The following is a 20,262-nucleotide window of genomic DNA, read 5'->3' on the forward strand; positions in this document are numbered from 1 at the left end:
TGATATGAGCTGAATATTTGTGTCATCCCAAAATTCATGTGTTGAAACCCTCATCTCCAATGAGATGGTTTTAGGAGGTGGGCCATTGGGAAGTAACTAGGATCGAAGGAGGGCAGGACTGAAGGACTGATGTTGAAGCTGAAACTCCAGTACTTTGGCCACCTGATGCAAAGAGCTGACTCATTGGAAAAGACCCTGATGCTGGGAAAGATTGAAGGCAGGAGGAGAAGGGGGCAACAGAGGATGAGATGGTTGGATGGCATCACCAACTCAATGGACATGAGTTTGAGTAAACTCTGGAAGTTGGTGATGGACAGGGAGGCCTGGCGTGCTGCAGTCCATGGGGTCGCAAAGAGTCGGACACGACTGAGAGACTGAACTGAGCTGACGTCAGGAGGGTGGAGCCCTCATGAATGAGATTAGTAAGTACCCTTATAAGGGTCACAAGAGTATATGGTCTTACACTTAGGCCTTTAATCACTTTCAGTTTATTTTTGTATATGATGTTAGAGAATGTTCTAATTTCATTCTTTTACATGAAACTGTCCAGTTTTCCCAGAGCCACTTATTAAAGAGATTGTCTTTTCTTCATTGTGTTTTCTTGCCTCCTTTGTCATAGATTGATTGATCATTAAGTGTGTGGGTTTCTTTCTCCGTTTTCTGTCCTGTTCCATTGATCTAGTATCTGTTTTTGTGCCAGTACCATTCTGTTTTGATTACTACAGTTTTGCGGTCTTGTCTAAAGTCAGGGCACATGATTCCTCCAGTTCTGTCCTTCTTTCTCAAGATTGTTTGGTTATTTTGTGTTTCATACAAATTTTAAAAGTTTTTGCTCTAGTTCTGTGAAAATTGCCATTGGTAATTTGACAGGTTTGCATTGAATCTGTAGATTACCTTGGGTAGTATGGTCATTTCAACAGTATTGATTCTTCTAATGCAAGGACATGGTGAATCTTTCCATTTGTTTGTGTTGTCTTCAATTTCTTTCACCAGCATCTTATAATTTTTGGAATACAGAAACTGCTAAAGGAAAATATAAGCAGAACACTCTTTAACACAAATCACAGTGATATTTTTTGATTCATCTCCTAGAGTAATGGAAATAGAAACAAAAATAAACAAATGAGGTCTCATTAAATTTAAAAGCTTTTTCACAGCAAAGGAAATCATAAACAAAATGAAAAGACAGCCTACAGATTGGGAGAAAATACTTGAAAACAATGTAACCAACAAGTGATTGATTTTCCAGATATACAAACAGCTCATATAACTCACCTCCTGAGAAACCTGTAGGCAGGTCAAGAAGCAACAGTTAAAAGAAGACATGAAACAACAGACTCGTTCAAAATTGGGAAAGGAGTGTGTCAAGGCTGTACATTGTGACCCCGCTTATTTAATTTCTGTGCCGAGTACATCATGTGAAATGATGGCTATGTAAATCACAAGCTGAAATCAAGCTGAAAAGGCTGAGTGCTAAAGAATTGACGTCTTCAAACACAATGGTGTTGGAGAAGACTCTTAAGAGTCCCTTGGACAGCAAGGAAATAAAACTAGTCAATCTGAAAGGAAATGAACCCTGAATATTCATTGGAAGGACTGATGCTGAAGCTGAGGTTCCAATACTTTGGTCACCTGATGAGAAGAACGACTCATTGGAAAAGACCCTGATGCTGGGAAAGATTGAAGGCAGGAGGAGAAGGGGATGACAGGGGATGAAATGGATGGCATTTCTGACTCAATAGACATGAGTTTGAGCAAACTCCGAGAAATGGTGAAGGACAGGGAGGCCTGGCATGCTGCAGTCCACAGGGTCACAAAGAGACATGACTGAGTGTCTGAACACCACCACATAGCTCAATATCAAAAATCCAACAACCCAATCAAAAAATGGGCAGAATATCTAGACATTTCTCCAAAGAAGACATATGGATGACGAAAAGACACAAGAATACATGTTCAACATCACTAATTATTAGAGAAATGCAAATCAAAACTACAGTGAGGTATCACTACACACCAGTCAGAATGGCTATCATCAAAAAGTCTACAAATAATAAATTCTGGAGAGGGTGTGAGGAGAAGGAAACTCCCATGCACTCTTGGTGGCTTCCCAGGTGCCTCAGTGATAAAGAATCTGCCTGTAATGCTGGAAGCGCCAGTTCAATCCCTAGCTTGGGAAGATTCGCTGGAGGAGGGCATGGCAACGCACTCTAGTCTTCTTGCCTGGAGAATCCCCCATGGACAGAGGAGCCTGCTGGGCTTCAGCCCATAAGGTTACAAAGAGTTGGACACAACTGAAGCGACTTAGCACATGTACTCTTGGTAGGAATGTAAATTGGTACAACCACGATGGAGAACAGTATGGAGGTTCCTTAAAAAAACTAAAAATAGAGCTATCATATGATCCAGCAATTCCACTCCTGGGCATTAAGATGAAAACTCTAATTCAAAAAGAGAATGCACCCCAGTATTCATAACAGCACTATTTACAATACCCAAGACATAGAAGCAACCAAAATGTCCACTGACAGATGAATGGATGAAGAAGATGTGGTATATTTATACAACGGAATATTATTTGGCTATAAAAAAAGAATGAAATGATGCTTTTGGAGCAACATGGAGGAACCTAGAGATTATCACATTTAATGAATTCCATTTATATGTGGAATCTAAAAAAATGATATAAATGAAGTTTTTAACAAAACATAAACAGACTCACTGACACAGAAAACAAAATTATAGATACCAAAGGAGAGAGGAGGAGGAGGAGGGATAAATTAGGACTTGAGGATTAAAAGATATACACTACTATCTATAGAATAGATAAGCAAGAAAGACCTACTGTATAGCACAGGGAAATATATTCAATATTTTGTGTGTGTGCTTAGTCGCTCAGTCGTGTCCAACTCTGTGCAACCCCATGGACTGTAGCCCACCAGGCTCCTCTGTCCATGGGATTCTCCAGGCAAGAATACTGGAGTGGGTTGCCACACCCTCCTCTAGAGAATTTTCCCAGCCCAGGGATTTGAACCCAGGTCTTCCAGATTGCAGGTGGATTCTTTACCATCTGAACCACAGTTCCCTATAATGGAAATGAATCTGAAAAAGAATGGACATATTTATAAGTGAATCATTTTTGTTGTACACCTGAAACATTGTAATTGTATTACACTTCAATAAAAATTATAAAAACCAAAATAATTGATTACTTTTTTAAAAAGTCACAAAGAAGTTTGCTCTTCCTCTCTGCCAGGTTGGGGTGTAAGAAGTCAGCAGTCTACAAATCAGAAAATATTCCTCCCCAGAACTCCACCACAGTGGCACTTGCAGGCTCCAGAATTGTAAGAAATAAATTTTTATTGTTTAAACCATCCAGTGTATGGTAGTTTGTTAAACGGCTTGAACTAAGACATTTGGAAATAGGGACTGTGAGAAGGTGATGAAGGTTAAATGAAGTCCTAAGAAAGTAAAACTGAAAGTCAGTCATCATGTCCAACTCTGTGACCCCACAGACTCTACAGTTCATGGAATTCTCCCAGCAAGAATACTGGAGTGGGTAGCCTTTCCCTTCTCCAAGGGATCTTCCCAGGTCTCCCAGGGATCAAACCCACGTCTCCCGCATTGCAGGTGGATTCTCTGCTAGCTGAGCCACAAGGGAAGCAAAGTCCTAAGAGTGGGGCCCTAATCTGACAGGGTTGGTGTCCTTATAAGAAAAGGAAGAGTCACTAGACTCTGTCCATACAGAATGAAGTAAGTCAGAAAAACAAATGTCGTATATTAACGCGTATAAATGGCATCTAGAAAAATGGTACTGATGAACCTATTTGCAGGGTAGGAATGGAGACGCAGATGTAGAGAACAAACTTGGGGACACGGTGGGAGAAGGAGAGGGTGAACCGAACTGTGAGGGTAGCATTGACATGCATACACCACCACGTGTGAAACAGGCAGCTAGTGGGAAGCTGCTGCATAACTCAGGGAGCGCAGCTCTGCGCCCTGCAGTGGCCTGGAGGGGGCATTGCGGGGGGAGGGAGGGCGCACGCATATACTTACAGCTGATTTATGTTGTACAGCAGACACCAGCATAGCATTGTAAAGCAATTACCCTCCAATTAAATGTTTTAAAATTTAACTACTAATAATTATAATAATAAAACTTGCAGGTAATTTGAAGTAATAAAAGACCTTCAAACATAAAAATATGGGTTCTGCGTTATATAAAATTCAATTCTGGGAATGGAGAATGGAGTAAAAATAGTATTTCAGTGAGAAAAATGAATGATGTGAAATGCATGTTTTTATAAGAATGATATGAATTTCTAATATTTAGATGGTATTAGAAATAAGAGTCACGATTATTTTTAAATGTCAACATTTATAATACAGTGGAAATTACATTCTTTAAAACTAAATTTCTAATGGAAAATTTTAGATGTCAGCTTCCAAACATGGTAATAGTTTCAAAGTCTTTCAAAACTCTTTTAGGGACAAGTCAGTTCAGTCAGTTCAGTTGCTCAGTTTTGTCCAACTCTTTACGACCCCATGGACTGCAGCACACCAGGCTTCCCTGTCCATCACCAACTCCTAGAGCTTACTCAAACTCATGTCCATTGAGTCGGTGATGCCATCCAACCATTTCTTCCTCTGTTATCCCCTTCTCCTCCTGCCTTCAAACTTTCCCAGCATCAGGGTCTTTCCCAATGAGTCAGTTCTTCAAATCAGGTGGCCTAAGTCTTGGAGCTTCAGCTTCAGCATCAGTCCTTCCAATGAATATTCAGAACTGATTTCCTTTAGGATTGACTGGTTTGATCTTGCTGTCCAAGGGACTCCCCAGGGTCTTCTCCAACACCACAGTTCAAAAGCATCAATTCTTATGGTTCAATTCTCACATCCATACATGACTATTGGAAAAACCATAGCTTTGACTAGACAGAACTTTGTCAGTAAATTAATGTCTCTGCTTTTAATATGCTGCCTAGGTTTGGCATAGCTTTTCTTCCAAGGATCTAGCATCTTTTAATTTCACGGCTTGCAGTCACCATCTGCAGTGATTTTAGAGCCCAGGGAAATAAAGCCTGTCACTGTTTCCATTGTTTTCCCATCTATTTGCCATGAAGTGATGGGACCGGATGCCATGATCTTAGTTTTTTGACTGTTGAGTTTTAAGCCATCTTTTTCACTGTCCTCTTTGACCTTCATCAAGAGGCTCTTTAGTTCCTCTTCACCATCTGCCATAAGGGTGGTGTCATCTGCACATCTCAGGTTATTGATAATTCTCCCAGCAATCTTGATTCCAGCTTGTTCTGCATCCAGTCTAGCATTTCACATAAAGTGGGCAAAAATATTCAGACGACTACCTCAGAATAACTAGTCAAAACCCTGTTGTTTTATCAGTGTGGCAGCTGGGGGCAACAGGTTCTGTTCTTGAGCCAGAACCCAAAGCCACATTCAGTCCTTGGCTCTGCAGCTCCATTCCATCTCTTACCCACAGAAGACACACAGGGTTCTGTGAGAAAGTCCATGTTTGTTAATGATGAGGTACCTCTAAGGAAGAGGTCATCGCTGAGATGTATTTGAGTATAGAGCTGTCTGACATCTGTGTTAGCCTGTCACCACCCGTCATCAGGATTCTTTCTAAAGCAATCTTTCTTTTTGAGGCCATACCATCTGGCTTGTGGGTTCTTAGTTCCCCAACCAGGGATTGAACCCAGGCTCTGGCAGTGAAAGCACTGAGTCCTAACCACAGGACCACCAGGAAATTCCCTAAAACAGTCATTTAGAAATATGAAGTGTCCATATGCCTATCTCGGCAAGCTAGATTGTGGTTCATTAATATTTCACAACCAACTGGCCTAGCAAAGCTGGAAGTTGCCTGGGGGAGTAGATTTCCATGCCTTAGTTGGCTTGAGCTGGGCTGCCGTGTGCTTGGTGGCTCAGTTGGGCCTGACTCCTTGTGACTCCATGGACTGTAGCCTGCCAGGCTCCTCTGTCCATGGGGATTCTCCAGGCAAGAATAATGGAGTGAGTTGCCATCCCCTCCTCCAGGGGATCTTCCCGACCCAGGGGTGGAACCCAGGTCTCTCACATTGCAGGCAGATTCTTTACTGTCTGAGCCACCAGGGGAGCCCAAGAATACTGGAGTGAGTAATCTATCCCTTCTCTAGGGATCTTTCCGACCCAGGAATTGAACTGGGGTCTCCTGCACTGCAGGTGGATTCTTTATCAGCTGAGCTACCAGGGATGCCCTGCCATGACAAAATACAGTACCCTACACTGAATGGCTTAAACAACTGTGAGAAAATTAATTTTTATCACAGTTCTGGAGCTGAAAGTGAGATGAGAGTGCCAACATGGTCGGGTTCTGTTCACAGCTCTGGCTGAGAGAAAGCAAGCCCTGGTCTCTCTTCCTCTTCTTCAGGATGTAATCCTATCAGATCAGGACTGTACCCTTACAACCTCATTTAATTTTACTTCGGTAAGGCCCCACATCCAATATGTCACATTAGGGGTTAGGGCTTCAACCTACAAATTTTAACTGGACACAAACACTCATTTCCCAACACTCATAAATCTTTATACACCTTGTTCCTAATCCAATAGAATAATAAATTTCTAGATTAAATCCTTATATCAATATCATGTGGCAATGTATTAATAGTATCTGTTCTGTTCAGTTGCTCAGTCATGTCCGACTCTGCGACCCCATGGACTGCAGCACGCCAGGCTTCTCTGTCCATTACCAACTCCCAGAGCTTACTCAGACTCATGTCCATCAAGCTGGTGATGCCACCCAACCATCTCATCCCCTGTATTAACAATATAGCAGAGAAAAATTCAGCTCTAAGGCCTTGAGTTGGTCATGTGACCTCTGTGAGCTTCAGCCTCTTCAGATGTAAAGTCTAGATAGCAACTCTTCAGTTCAGTTCAGTTCAGTTCAGTCGTGTCCAACTCTTTGCAACCCCATGAATCGCAGCACACCAGGCCTCCCTGACCATCACCAACTCCCGGAGTTCACTCGGACTCATGTCCATCGAGTCAGTGATGCCCTCCAGCCATCTCATCCTCTGTCGTCCCCTTCATCTCCTGCCCCCAATCCCTCCCAGCATCAGAGTCTTTTCCAATGAGTCAACTCTTCCCATGAGGTGGCCAAAGTACTGGAGTTTCAGCTTTAGCATCATTCCTTCCAAAGAAATCCCAGGGCTGATCTCCTTCAGAGTGGACTGGTTGGATCTCCTTGCGGTCCAAGGGACTCTCAAGAGTCTTCTCCAACAACACAGTTCAAAAGCATCAATTCTTCAGCGCTCAGCCTTCTTCACAGTCCAACTCTCACATCCATACATGATGTTATGAGGCTCAGAAGGGAGGTGTGTCAAGGGTATGGAATCATATTCATGAAATAATAGCTAAATCTAACCCTTTTAACATTTTGTAGCTTATGAAACACCATTGTCTACATCATCCTGCTGAATGAAGACCTGAATGCCTCAGACACTTCTGGCTCCAAGCTTCATGATCTTTAAGGTCTTAAATCAACTGGTATAGTGAAAAGAAAGTGATTATTTTAAGATAACCTTGGACTTCACTAGGTCATCATTTGTTTTATGCAGCGAAGTAATTCAGTGCATTGGTCTAGCTCTTGGGGTAATCAAGAGACTGGGTTAATAAGTCTGCTGGCAAGGAGAAGAAATTACCAGGTGTTTTAATGTCTATTCTTTCGCAAAATTAATCAGTTACTTGCTATTTTCCTTGAATAGTTGTTCAGAACACGCATAGCCTTGTAAGTCCAGTCAAGACACTAGGTGGCGCAATAAGAGCCTCACCGGCACCAGTTCCTGACACTCCAGCAGCCCTTTCTCACCATGTACAGCCTGAAAACAGGCTAAAGATTTTTAGCACAGAAGCTAGGGTGAAACTTAGGGAAATGTTCTTCCTTTTCTGTGTAGAGTCTATACGTTTTCTTTTTAAGAAGTTAATCTCCTAGTTTGAATCATACAGAGAGGAACAAGGCTCTCAGGGCAAACTACAGCCAGTGTGAATCTAGTGAGCAGACTAGATCTGAATCCCAGTGCTGATGCTTAGCATCTGGTTTTCCATGAGAAAGTCTCTTTCCTGCCCTGTATATGCCTCTCATCAGATTGCTGGGAGGACCAGACAGAGTCACGTACGAGAACTGCCTTGTGCTTCAATTAGAAACCAAGGTTCTTTTCTGCCTCTGCAGCCCTCTTCTTCCTGGGGAGGCTCCCGCCTCGCACCTGCTGTCCTGACCCCTGCCTACTCTTTTCTCAACTGCACGATCCCTTTAAACATTTAAAAGGACTCTGGCATCAGATTTATTTTTCAGCTTTCACTCAAACAGCTGAAACTTGCGCTTCTTAGTGTCCCTCACACCAGTGGTGTCCAGCTTCTCTAAAATAACCTTATGGTGCAGAGTACCCAGTGGAAGAACACAAGCATAGACGTGTACTATCACCCTGTTAGTAAACAGCTGTGTAGATGTAAAGAACAAACTTTTGGACTCTGTGGGAGAAGGCGAGGGTGGGATGATTTGAGAGAATAGCATTGAAACATGTATATTACCATATGTGAAATAGATCGCCAGTCCAGGTTCTATGCATGAAACAGGGCACTCAAAGCTGGTCTGGAACGACCCTAAGGGATGGGATGGGGGAGGGAGGTGGGAGGAGGGTTCGGACGGGGGACACATATACACCCGTGGCTGGTTCATGTCAATGTATGGCAAAACCACTACAATATTGTAAAGTAATTAGCCTCCAATTAAATAAATAAATTAACAAAAAATTCTACTGGCCCAGAAAAACTTTTACTGAAATTGGTAAAATATTTCAAAAAACAAAAATATAAAATAAACAGCTGTGTAACCCTGAGCACATCATTTATCCCTCTGAGCATCAGTATTCTAGGGGATGAAAATATCTGCCCACAGGAGAATTAAGAGAGGAAGTAGATCAGAAGAGATTTTTTATAAAGACATATTTTTATGCTTTTATCTTTTGCATCTTCCACATATGTGACCTCTCCCTGTGACCCAGAGGTACTTCTCTGAAGGGCAAGTGGATGAATGGGTAGACTAAGATTATTAGAGTAAAACACTCATAAGAGGCATGGTGTAGTTTACTTCTAAAACAGGTAGTTCAGTTCAGTCAGTTCAATCGCTCAGTTGTGTCTGACTCTTTGCGACCCCATGGACTGCAGCACACCAGGCCTCCCTGTCCATCACCAACTCCCGGAGCTTACCCAAACTCACGTCCATTGAGTCTGTGATGCCATCCAACCAGCTCATCCTCTGTCTCCTCCCACCTTCAATCTTTCCCAGTCTTTTCCAATGAGTCAATTCTTCACATCAGGTGGCCAAAGTATTGGCGTTTCAGCTTCAGCATCAGTCTTTCCAATGTAATTGAGAGATAAAATTAAAGGCTTGAGGAAAGTAGGGCTTAGTGATTATGCCAAAATATAAGTTTGGAAATAAAACAGGGGAGACCCATGTATACCCACCTCCTGTTGCCCCACCACAACCACAGAGGGTCGAGAGGATCACAGAGGAGGAGCCTCAGAGGAAGCGGGCCGGGAGGGCAGAGGAGCTGGGTTGTCCCTGCGTGGTCAGGCCACCCAAGATGGCTGTCCTCTTGCTCTCTGTACATCCCCTGCTTGACCCATCCTTGCGCCGCCTCCACCCACTCACCTGACTGACCATCCCTCTTCAGTAAATGTCTACATACTTGCCCCAGGTGCGAGCTAGTGATTATTTTAATTCTTAGAGTAAAGAATCCACCTGCCATGCTGGAGACCTGGGTTCGATCCCTGGGGTGGGAAGATCCCCTGGAGAAGGGAAAGGCTACCCACTCCAGTATTCTGGCCTGGAGAGTTCCATGGACTGTATAGTCCCTGGGGTCGCAAAGAGTTGGACACAACCGAGCAACTTGCACTTTTCACAGTATCTCCACCTTGCTGGCTCATGAAGGGAGTGGTAAGGAGGTGCTCCTCTTCTGGTTTCCCTGGTAACCCATGAGCCAACCTGACATCAATTCCCCCATTCACTAGTGACTTCCCCTCCCCCCGGTAGTGAAGACAGCTGTCATGCCCAGCCTGCAGGCTGCCGCACACACACGGCGGGAGTCACTCCAGGACCTTGCTTCACACAGGTCAGGCCCTCGTTTCCCTTAACACCACTGATGTCTCTGTCGCTGACTCCCAGGGGCTTTCTTCAGTCCTTTTTTGGTGGTTTAATTTTCTTTTTGGTTGCGCTGGGTCTTCTTTGCTGCACATGGGCTTCTGTCTAGTTGCAGAGGGCAGGGGCTACTCTTCCTTGTGGTACGCAGGCCTCTCATTGCAGCGCCTGTCACAGAGCACAGCCTCTAGGCATGCGGGCTTCGGTCGTTTCGGCACACAGGCTCAGTAGCTGCGGCGCGTGGGCTTATGCTCCAGGGCACGTGAAATCTTCCCAGCCCAGGGATCAAGGTGGTGTCCCCTGCACTGGCAGGAAGATTCTTATGCACTGAGCCACCAGGGAAGTCCTCTTTCTTCAGTCTCTGAGCTGGCCAGTACTGGGCTTGCAGGCCTGTGGGGTGTGACAGTCCCCTCAAGAGTCCAATACTCACCTAAGCGTGAAGCCCAAAACCTGGGTGCATTCCTTAACCCCAAAATCAGGGTGGTAGAAAAAGTCCACAGCGTATTAATATATTTAGTCAGTTGGTCCTCAAAACAACCCTACCATACCACTATTGCCCACAGTAAGGCAACTACACATAACTATCATTGGCCCCATTTTACTGAATAGGAAAGTGACAGGATTTTAGTTCAGGCCATCTGGCTTCCAAGGCCATGCTCTTCTTAACCATCACATCACACAGCCTTTCGGTAACGTCAGTGCCCTACACTCACCCCACCCCATCTCTATTTCAGTGCCGGGCTTAAGAGGTTGGGTTGCAGAAGCTAGGCTGCCACGTGTTCCACGCTGTTACTATTTATGGTCTACACTCTGCAGGATCTTCAGGTGTGGTTCATCACCAGTTGTTTCTTCTCCCTTCCCCAAACCCCGCCATGGACCTAAACCTTCATCATTCTCTGCCGTGCTCACCTGCATCAATAGACTTGCCTGTGGTTCATGGAGATAATCAGTGCCACCAGGGGTGGGCCCTCCCAGCTTCTCTCCTTCCCTCAGCTAACTTGATCTTCAAGGGCACCCTCTCCTCCCCCTTGGCCACCAGTTTTCCAGGAAGAGATGTCTCTATCTTCCTCTTTTAGTCCCTCTTCTCCTTCACCATTTTGCCTCCTCCAGGATTTCTCTTGTGTCTCTTTTTCCATCTTCTTCAAACTTCCCCCTCTCTGCTACGTCCTTTCAGCATATAAACCAAGTAAGGTCCTCCCTCTCCTTCACATTGTCTCTACCCATAATTGTCCCAGACATCAGAATTTTCCAGCCACCAGTTCCTAAACTCTTCCTAAGTAGTGAAGAAACTTCACTAATTCATGAAAAACAAATTGAGAAAATGAGGATAATATAGGGAGTTTCTCATTAAGCTAAAGTAATTAAATTTAAATGACTTTCTTTTGTTCTAATGTTATGACTTTTATTTTTTACTGTTCTGATATTCTCTGTATAGGACACCCTCTGTGGGTCCATATCCTCGGATGCAGAGGGCTGACTGTGCTGTGCCATTTTGTATAAGGGACTTGAGCACCTGTAGAGTTTGCTATCCTTTAATGAATATCCTGGAACGAATCCCCCAAGGGTCCCAGGGATGATGGTATACCATCTATCAGAAGTGGGAAGACTTGGCTTGAGCAATGAAGGAACCCTTTTCCTATGTTAAGACACCGAGATTTGGGGCATCTTTATTATTGTGCATAACCTAGCCCAGAAGTCCTCAAGCTTTTTGGTCTCTGAACATCTCTACCCTCTTCACACTCTTATAAAACAATGAAGGACCTGTATTGACTATGTTTCCTTACTTTCTGTACTTTTAATGCTCTGGTGTGGCTTTCTGGGTAAAGAATCCCCCTCCCAATGCAGAAGACACAAGAGATACGAGTTCTTGAGTCTGGAAAATCCCCTGGAGGAGGAAATGGCTACCCTCTCCAGTGTTCCATAGACAGAGGAGCCTAATGGGCTACAGTCCATGGGATCAGAAAGAGTCAGACATGGCTCAGTGACTGAGCATGCACAATGCTCCGGTACCTGGGAGCTTGCTGGCCCAGGAGAGACCGCCCCTTTGAGGACGAGCTGATTCCAGGGATAACAAACTCTCCCTTTGAGAATATGCCTTTTATGTGCAAAGCAACCCATCCAAAGCCATATCCCAAGCCCACCACCCCCAACCATGCCCTTTATCCAGCCCATAGCGCTCTTATTCTTTGGGCCGTACAGGGATACACTGTTTTATTGCACTTCACATATACTGCTTCTCTTTTTTTTAAACAAATGGAAGGCTTGTGACAAACCTGCATTGAGAAAGTCTGTTGGTGCCATTTTCCCAGCAGTGTTACTTTTCAAAAAAAAGACTACTTTTTAAAATATAACACTATTGTACACTTTAATAGACTACACAGTCTACTCTACACAGTATAGTGTAAACATAACTTCTGTATGCACTGGAAACCAAAAAATTCATGTGACTCACCTTATGGCCACATTCGCTTTATTGTAGCAGTCTGGAACCAAACCTACAGTATCGCTGAAATCTGCCTATATTCACCTTTCCTAATCACCCCAGGGCAAGATACAGGAAACCCTAGGACCATGCCTACACCCTAGAACAGGGAAATTACTCAAATTAGCCAACCCTAAACCTGCTTACCCTGCCTTGCCTGTTCCTTTCTACAAAAACCACCATGAGACTCTCAGCAATGATTTCCCCTCACTCCTTCGAACGTCTGACTGACTAGTTCTTCCCTGTGTGGCCCTGTATGACAGTGCAGGCCTCCTACTCTTAGGAACAGACCTCCCTTTAAATGACAGTCATCTACTGAACTAACCATACCTGAGTAACAATAAAGTCTACATTTTGAAACAGGACCCCAGTTGACCTTTGTTTATGTGGGTTCTGTATGTTGATATTTACTGTTTTAGATATTAAATCTGAGAAAATGCAAAAACACGTAAATGAATCCATTTTACTTTAGCATGCTGCTGCTGCTGGTAAGTAGCTTCAGTCGTGTCCAACTCTGTACGACCCCATAGACGGCAGCCCACCAGGCTCCCCCGTCCCTGGGATTCTCCAGGCAAGAACACTGGAGTGGGTTGCCATTTCCTTCTCCAGTGCATGAAAGGGAAAAGTGAAAGTGAAGCCACTCAGTCGTGTCTGACTACTAGCGACCCCATGGACTGCAGCCTACTGGGCTCCTCTGTCTATGGGATTTGCCAGGCAAGAGTACTGGAGTGGGTGCAGCTGGATTTGGGGGCCTGCTTCTGCATTCAAAGACCAGCATGATCACATTGTAGAAAATTCCATCATATATTCATTAGAGACTGAAAATAAAAAAGGCAAATAATATTTTAGCATTTAATCATCTATTTTGAAATTGACCTTAGAGACCTGCTGAAAAGGTCCCCAGACCACACTCTGAGAATGCTAACCTAGACAATATTAACTAATACAAACAAGTTCTTTAGAATTCCTGATGCTGGCCTCCCCCTGCCTCCCAGCCCTGCCCAGGCTGCAAAGCCTGACATGGGGCTCAGAACTCTCATTCCCACTGAAGGACCTCTGCAATATAATTATTATCCAGTTTGTGAGTTGCCCACCCAGTGTTAGGTGTCAGTCTTCCTTGGTGGGCCAGTGGTAAAGAATTCCCCTGCCAACGCAGGAGATCTGGGTTCCATCCCTGAGGCAGGAAGATCCCCTGGAGGAGGAAATGGCAACCCACTCCGGTATTCTTTCCTGGAATATCCCATGGACCAAGGAGCCTTGCAGGCTGTAGTCCATGGGATCGCAAAGGGTCAGACATGACTGAGCAAGTGAGCACACACGCACACCCGGGCGGCAGGCGGGGCATGGGATTTAATTACATTACGAGTCCATCCCTCCTACCTGTCTCACTGTGGCTCCTTCTGTACGTCTTTAAATTGTAGGCCCTTCATCAGTGGTTGTTCTCAGATAGTTGTGATTGTGGTGTGCTTGTGAGAGGAGGTGAGCTCAAGGTCTTTCTGTTCCACCGTCTTGGCTGCTCTCCTCTTCTGCATCTTAAAAGGCCACCAGTCCTAAAGGATTAGGGACCCACACTTACAACCTCATCTAACCTTAATCATCTCCCTCAAGGCCCTATCTCTAAATATAGTCACATTGGGCATAGGACTTCAACCTATGAATTTTAGACTGGGGTGCAGAATGCAATTCAGTCCATAACAGGAGGTGAAAATTGAAAACCGGGATAGCGAGGGGAAAAACAACAAAGGTAGAGAAAGAGGTGAAGCAACGTGCTATAATGTGTCACCAGGCTGGCTACTACTTCATATAAAACTTCAGAAAAACAAAAACAGGCTGGTCAATGAGTGGCAAATTGGACCCTTCCAGAAGGGCCACAAGAAAGAATCCCATCTTGGACTATTCTGTGGTAGGAAGATGCTACTTGCCTGAGTCCCTGCCCCAACTCCCATCTCCTATTTCCTATTAGTCAAGGTTCACCCCCATGGAAAGCTAACTCACCACATTACTGGGTGGTGTCAGCAAGCCTTTCGGTGCATGCAGGAAGGCTAGATTCCATTCTGTGTGATGTAGCATTTCATCCAAGCCCAGAAGTTAGGGAGGGACACAGCCTGTGAGACTCCAGGCCTGGGGCCTTTTAGTCAGACCAGCCAGCCCAACAACTGCAGCAAAAGTGGTGGTGAAGAGGGTGCAGTCTAGGAGTTAGAAGCAAAGTGTCAGCTTAGACAGAGGTGTCTGATGCAGTAATTGACATTTGCAGAAGATTCAGAACTACTACTACACTGTTCTAAGTACAGAGGCGGCTATTCTAAACTCACATTTCCCGAATGGACCACAACCCTGGCGGTCATTGAGAAAGTGCATTTTGATGCATTTTGATGAAGAACCTGTTGTTCTTCAGTTGCTAAGTCATGTCTAACTCTTTGCAAATTGCAGCACACCAGGCTTCCCTGTCCTTCACTATCTCCCGGAATTTGCTTAAACTTGTGGCTATTGAGTCTGTGATCCATTGCAAATGAAGTGTATTAAAAATATTCTACCAGGGCTTCCCTGGTGGCTCAGATGGTAAAGAATCTGCCTGCAATGCAGGAGACCTTGGGTTTGATCCCTGGGTTGGGACGATCCCCTAGAGGAGAGCTTGACAACCCACTCCAGTATTCTTGCCTGGAGAATCCCCATGGACAGAGGAGCCTGGCAGGCTACATCCATGGGGTTGCAAAGAGTCAGACACGACTGAGTGACTAAGCACAATGAAAATATTTAATAACCAAATAGTATAATTCATTCAATATGAACAGAGGAGTCTTAGCCTTTAGCATATGTTATGTTTGACATCCTCCATACCCAACTGTTAATACTGGTTACTACATTCTATCCTTCAGACTTGTTTAAAAACCAGTGGAGTGAGTTATACTATAGTTTTTCTCATGAAATGTGAAATTTATCAGATGGCTGTGAAAAAAGTGTGAGAACTCAAGATATATTCAGAATGGCAGTCAAATTGAGAGCTGTTTTATCCTGTCCAGGTAATTTTTAATTGAAGTGACATTGGACAGTGCCTTGCAAGATGACATGGCTTATGCTTATTACAAGGCCACTATGCTCTTGCTATTTTAAAGAACAAAAATATATGAGCTCTACTACTTGACACTCAATAGTAAGATTGAGTCACAATCGCCTACCATAGTCTTAAATACTGAACTGTGGAACATCTTCATTGCTATTGAATCTTTTATGAGTTTTCAAAGTTACTTATTCCTGTTGTATTCATTGTTAGAGTCAAGGTTTATCACGTGACTTGTCATGCACATGTGTGTGTTTGTGTGTGTTCTGTATTTAGGGAGCAGAGTGGTTATTTCAAGTGGCTTATAGAAGAGCAGGCATGCTCAGCTGACAATATTAAAACTTCCAAAGGATTGAAAAATAGGTATATAAGTTGTCACCTCCAAAACAAACTGGAGTCATTGACAGAATAAACAGGGATAACCAGGATGGTGTAGCCATGGGGGCAGCATTCCCAAAGGCATCAGCAGCTTATAAAGCATTACCTGCAAATTCCGTGAACCAGAGGCAGAGAATTAAGATGATGGTTCTGATGGCCAGAAGTCACACAAAACTCTGAGACCCACACAAAGTACATCATGTCTCCTTGATTAGAAATTTGTTCTTTTACTGATACCCAAGCACCCATGCGAAGAGACAGCCAGCTCATTGGAGAAGAGCCTGATGCTGGGAAAGATCTGCGGCAAAAGGAGGGTGGCAGAGGAGGAGTTGATTAGATAGCATCACCAACTCAATGGACATGAATCTGAGCAAACTCTGGGAGATGGTGAAGGACAAGGGAGCCTGGCATGCCGCAGCCCATGGAGTCGCAGAGTTAGATATGACTTAGCGACTGAACAACAACAAGCACCCATGATCTCCAAATATCAGTCTACAGCCCCATCTTCCCTCCCAAGTTCCAGACCAAGTATTCCACCTCAAAACTGTCATGCCTCAAACTGTGTCTATCAGAAGTCTCACCATTGCTTCATATTTCCTATCTTTCTTGATGATATTGCAATCCATTTGTTCTCTTTAAGTTAGCTGTTTAATTCATCCTTTCAAAGGTGTTTTGGTGATATGCACTGGGGACATAACAGTAAACACAGCGAAGTCCCTTCCCTTATGAATCTTGTTTGTGTTGGTGAAATGGACTATAGCTAAAATATGCAGGTGTGTGTGTGTGAGAGAGAGAGAGAAAGACAGAGAGTGTGAGTAGCAAGCTCTCTGGGAAACAAAGCAGAAGTAAAGAGATAGTGAATGATAAAATATGCAATTTTATATAAGTTATCAGAAAAATCCCAGTATTATTAAATTCCTATCTCATCCTTGCCTCCTATATCCAACTGGTCATTAAGGCCAGTCATTGATCTCCCTGCCTCTGCTGTCTCTCCTCCATCTCATTCCATTTTCCATGCTTCCATCCAACTCATTCTTTTAAAATTCAGATGGCTGTTTTTATTCACTATTATTGATGTGACAGTCACAGTTTCATCCATCCTCAACATCCATCCAAAGCTCAACATTCAGAAAACTAAGATCATGGCATCTGGTCCCCATCACTTCATGGCAAATACATGGATAAACAATGGAAACAGTGGCTGACTTTATTTTGGGGGGGGGCTCCAAAATCACTGCAGATGGTGATCGCAGCCATGAAATTAAAAGACGCTTACTCCTTGGAAGAAAAGTTATGACCAACCTAGATAGCATATTCAAAAGCAGAGACATTACTTTGCCAGCAAAGGTCCATCTAGTCAAGACTATGATTTTTCTGGTAGTCATGTATGGATGTGAGAGTTGAACTATTAAGAAAGCTGAGCGCCGAAGAATTGATGCTTTTGAACTGTGGTGTTGGAGAAGACTCTTGAGAGTCCCTTGGACTGCAAGGAGACCCAACCAGTCCGTCCTAAAGGAGATCAGTCCTGAATATTCATTGGAAGGACTGATGTTGAAGCTGAAACTCCAGTACTTTGGCGAAGAACTGAGTCATTTGAAAAGACCCTGATGCTGGGAAAGATTGAAGGCAGGAGAAGAAGGGGACGACAGATGATGACATGGTTGGATGGCATCACCGACTCAATGGACATGAGTTTGAGTAAACTCCAGGAGTTGGTGACAGACAGGGAGGCCTGGCGTGCTGCAGTCCATTGGGTCACAAAGAGTTGGACACGACTGAGCGACTGAACTGAACTGACTGATATTTGTCTTTCTCTGTTGGGCTTGCTCACTTAATACAATAATTTCTAGGTCCATCGATACTGCTGCAAATGGCATTATTTTCTTTTTCTGGCTGAGTAATATTCCATTGGGTTTTCTTTTTCCATTCATCTTTATCTGTTCTTCTGTTGGTGGACACTTAGGTTGCTTCCATGTCTTGGTTATTGTAAATAGTGCTGCTGTGAACATTGGGGTGCATTTATCTTTTCAAATTAGACTTTTCCTCTTTTCCAGATTTATGCCCAAGAATGGGGTTACTGGATCATATGGTAATTAAATTTTTTAGCTTTTAAAGGAAACTCCATACTGATTTCCATAGTGTCTACACCAATTTACATTCCCAACAATGGTGTAGAAGGCTTCCCTTTTCTCCATATCCTCTCCAGAAATTATTTTTAGACTTCTAAAATGATGGCTAATTCTGACTGGTGTGAGGTGATATCTCATTGTAGTTTCAATTTCCACTTATCTAATAATTAGTGATGTTAAACATCTTTTCATGTGCCTGTTGGCCATCTGCGTCTTCTTTGCAGAATTGTCTGTTTAGATTTCCTGCCAATTTTTTTATTGGGTTGTTTTTGTTGCTGTTGTTGTTACTGAGTTGTATAGTTGCTTGCATATTTTAGAAATTAATTGCTTGTTGGTTGCATTTTTCCCAGTCTGTAGGTTATATTTTTGTTTATGGTTTCCTTTGCTGTGCAAAAGCTTATAAATTTGATTAGGTCACATTTGTTTAATTTTGCTTTTATTTCTATTGGCTTGGGAGACTGATCTGAGAAAACATTTCTACAATTTATGCAGAAAATGTTTGCCTACATTCTCTTCTAGGAGTGTTAAGATGTTATGTTTTAAGTCTTGGAATTTTATTAAGTTCTATTAACAAACCCTTGAGAATTGCTGAGGGAAAGATTGGGGGGGAATCAGAAAGATCACTGTGTTGAAAATCGTCATTTACACTATCAAGAAAGTGAAAAGGCAACCCACGGTGTGAGAGGAAATATTTCCAAATAATGTATTTGACAAGGTATTTGTATCCAGGATATATTTATTACAACTTTTTCATCTCAACATAAAAAGTAAAACCACCCAACTTTTAAAAAAAACTATGTAAAAGATTCAAATGGCCATTTCTCCAAAGAAGATTACAAATGTCCAATAAGTACATGAAAAAGAGATGTTCAGTGTCATAAATCTTTACAGAAATGCAAGTCAACCACAATGAGATATAATTTCACATCAATTAGGTGACTAAAATTTAAAACAGACAATAACAATTGTTGATAAGGATGTGGAAAATCTGGAATACTTCTACACTGCTGTGTGGGAATGTAAAATAGAGCAACTACTTTGAAAAAGCACTTGATAAAATATTAAAAAGATCATATAACCCAGCAAGTCCATTTCTAGGAATATTTGCAAGAGAACTGAAAACGTATATCCACCCAAAAAACTTGTACATAGATGTTCACAGCAGCATAGCTAAAGAGGAGAAATAAATTAAATGTTCATGAACTGATTAATAGAATGTGGTGTATTCATAACAATAGATTATTGTTTGTCAATAAAAGCAATGAAGTATTGATGCATACACAACATGGAGAGTCCTCAAAAACAGTATGCTATGTGAAAAGTCAATTACAAATGGCCACATTTTGTATAATTCCATTTTTCAAAAATTCTAGGATATGCAAATCTTACAGACAAGAAGTAAATTCCTGGTTTCCAGAGGCTTAAGAGAGGGGTTTTGTGAGGGTTATTTGGCAGTAATAAAAATATTCTAGAATTAGATAGTGGTGATAATTCCACAACTTTGTGACTACACTAAACTCTACTGAATTAAACACTTTGTACATTAAATTTGCCTTAAATAACAACAAAGCTATAATTTTAAAAATAGTCCTTACAATGTTTATAAAGGGAAAAAATTATAAAATTATTGTTAGTATTATTATTGGTAATAGAATTTCAGAAGAAAATATATATCAAAATTGGTGAAGACCATCCTTTGACCTCGCTTGCCTGGAGGCTCAGTAGTAAAGAATCCACCTGCCAGTGCAAGAGACAAATGTTCAGTCCCTGGGTTGGGAAGATCCCCCTGAGAAGGAATTGGCAACCCACTCCAGGATTCTTGCCTGGAGAACCCCATGGACAGAGGCACCTTGCAGGCTACAGTCCATGGGATCACAAAGAGTCGGACACAACTTAGTAACTAAAACCTACAGCAATCCTCTGACCTATTCACCTCATGACAAATATGTTCAGCACCGGGGACAGCTCCCTATGTGTGCCATCTTTTCAAAGGTAGCTTACAAAAGGCTACCAAAATCCTGTAAAA

At 42.9% G+C, this 20,262-nt stretch overlaps 1 long non-coding RNA gene across 1 annotated transcript; it reads right to left on the reverse strand.

Annotated features, from left to right (window-relative positions):
• On the reverse strand, positions 953 to 16,399 carry LOC108638413. The gene is made up of 4 exons (XR_001919805.1): positions 16,214 to 16,399; positions 14,667 to 14,860; positions 14,052 to 14,221; positions 953 to 1,023 (listed from the first exon to the last, which is right to left on the reverse strand). It is a non-coding gene; the product is annotated as an uncharacterized LOC108638413 (long non-coding RNA).

The sequence above is a fragment of the Capra hircus genome, chromosome 20, assembly GCF_001704415.2.
Source record: "Capra hircus breed San Clemente chromosome 20, ASM170441v1, whole genome shotgun sequence".
Classification (NCBI taxonomy): Eukaryota; Metazoa; Chordata; class Mammalia; order Artiodactyla; family Bovidae; genus Capra; species Capra hircus.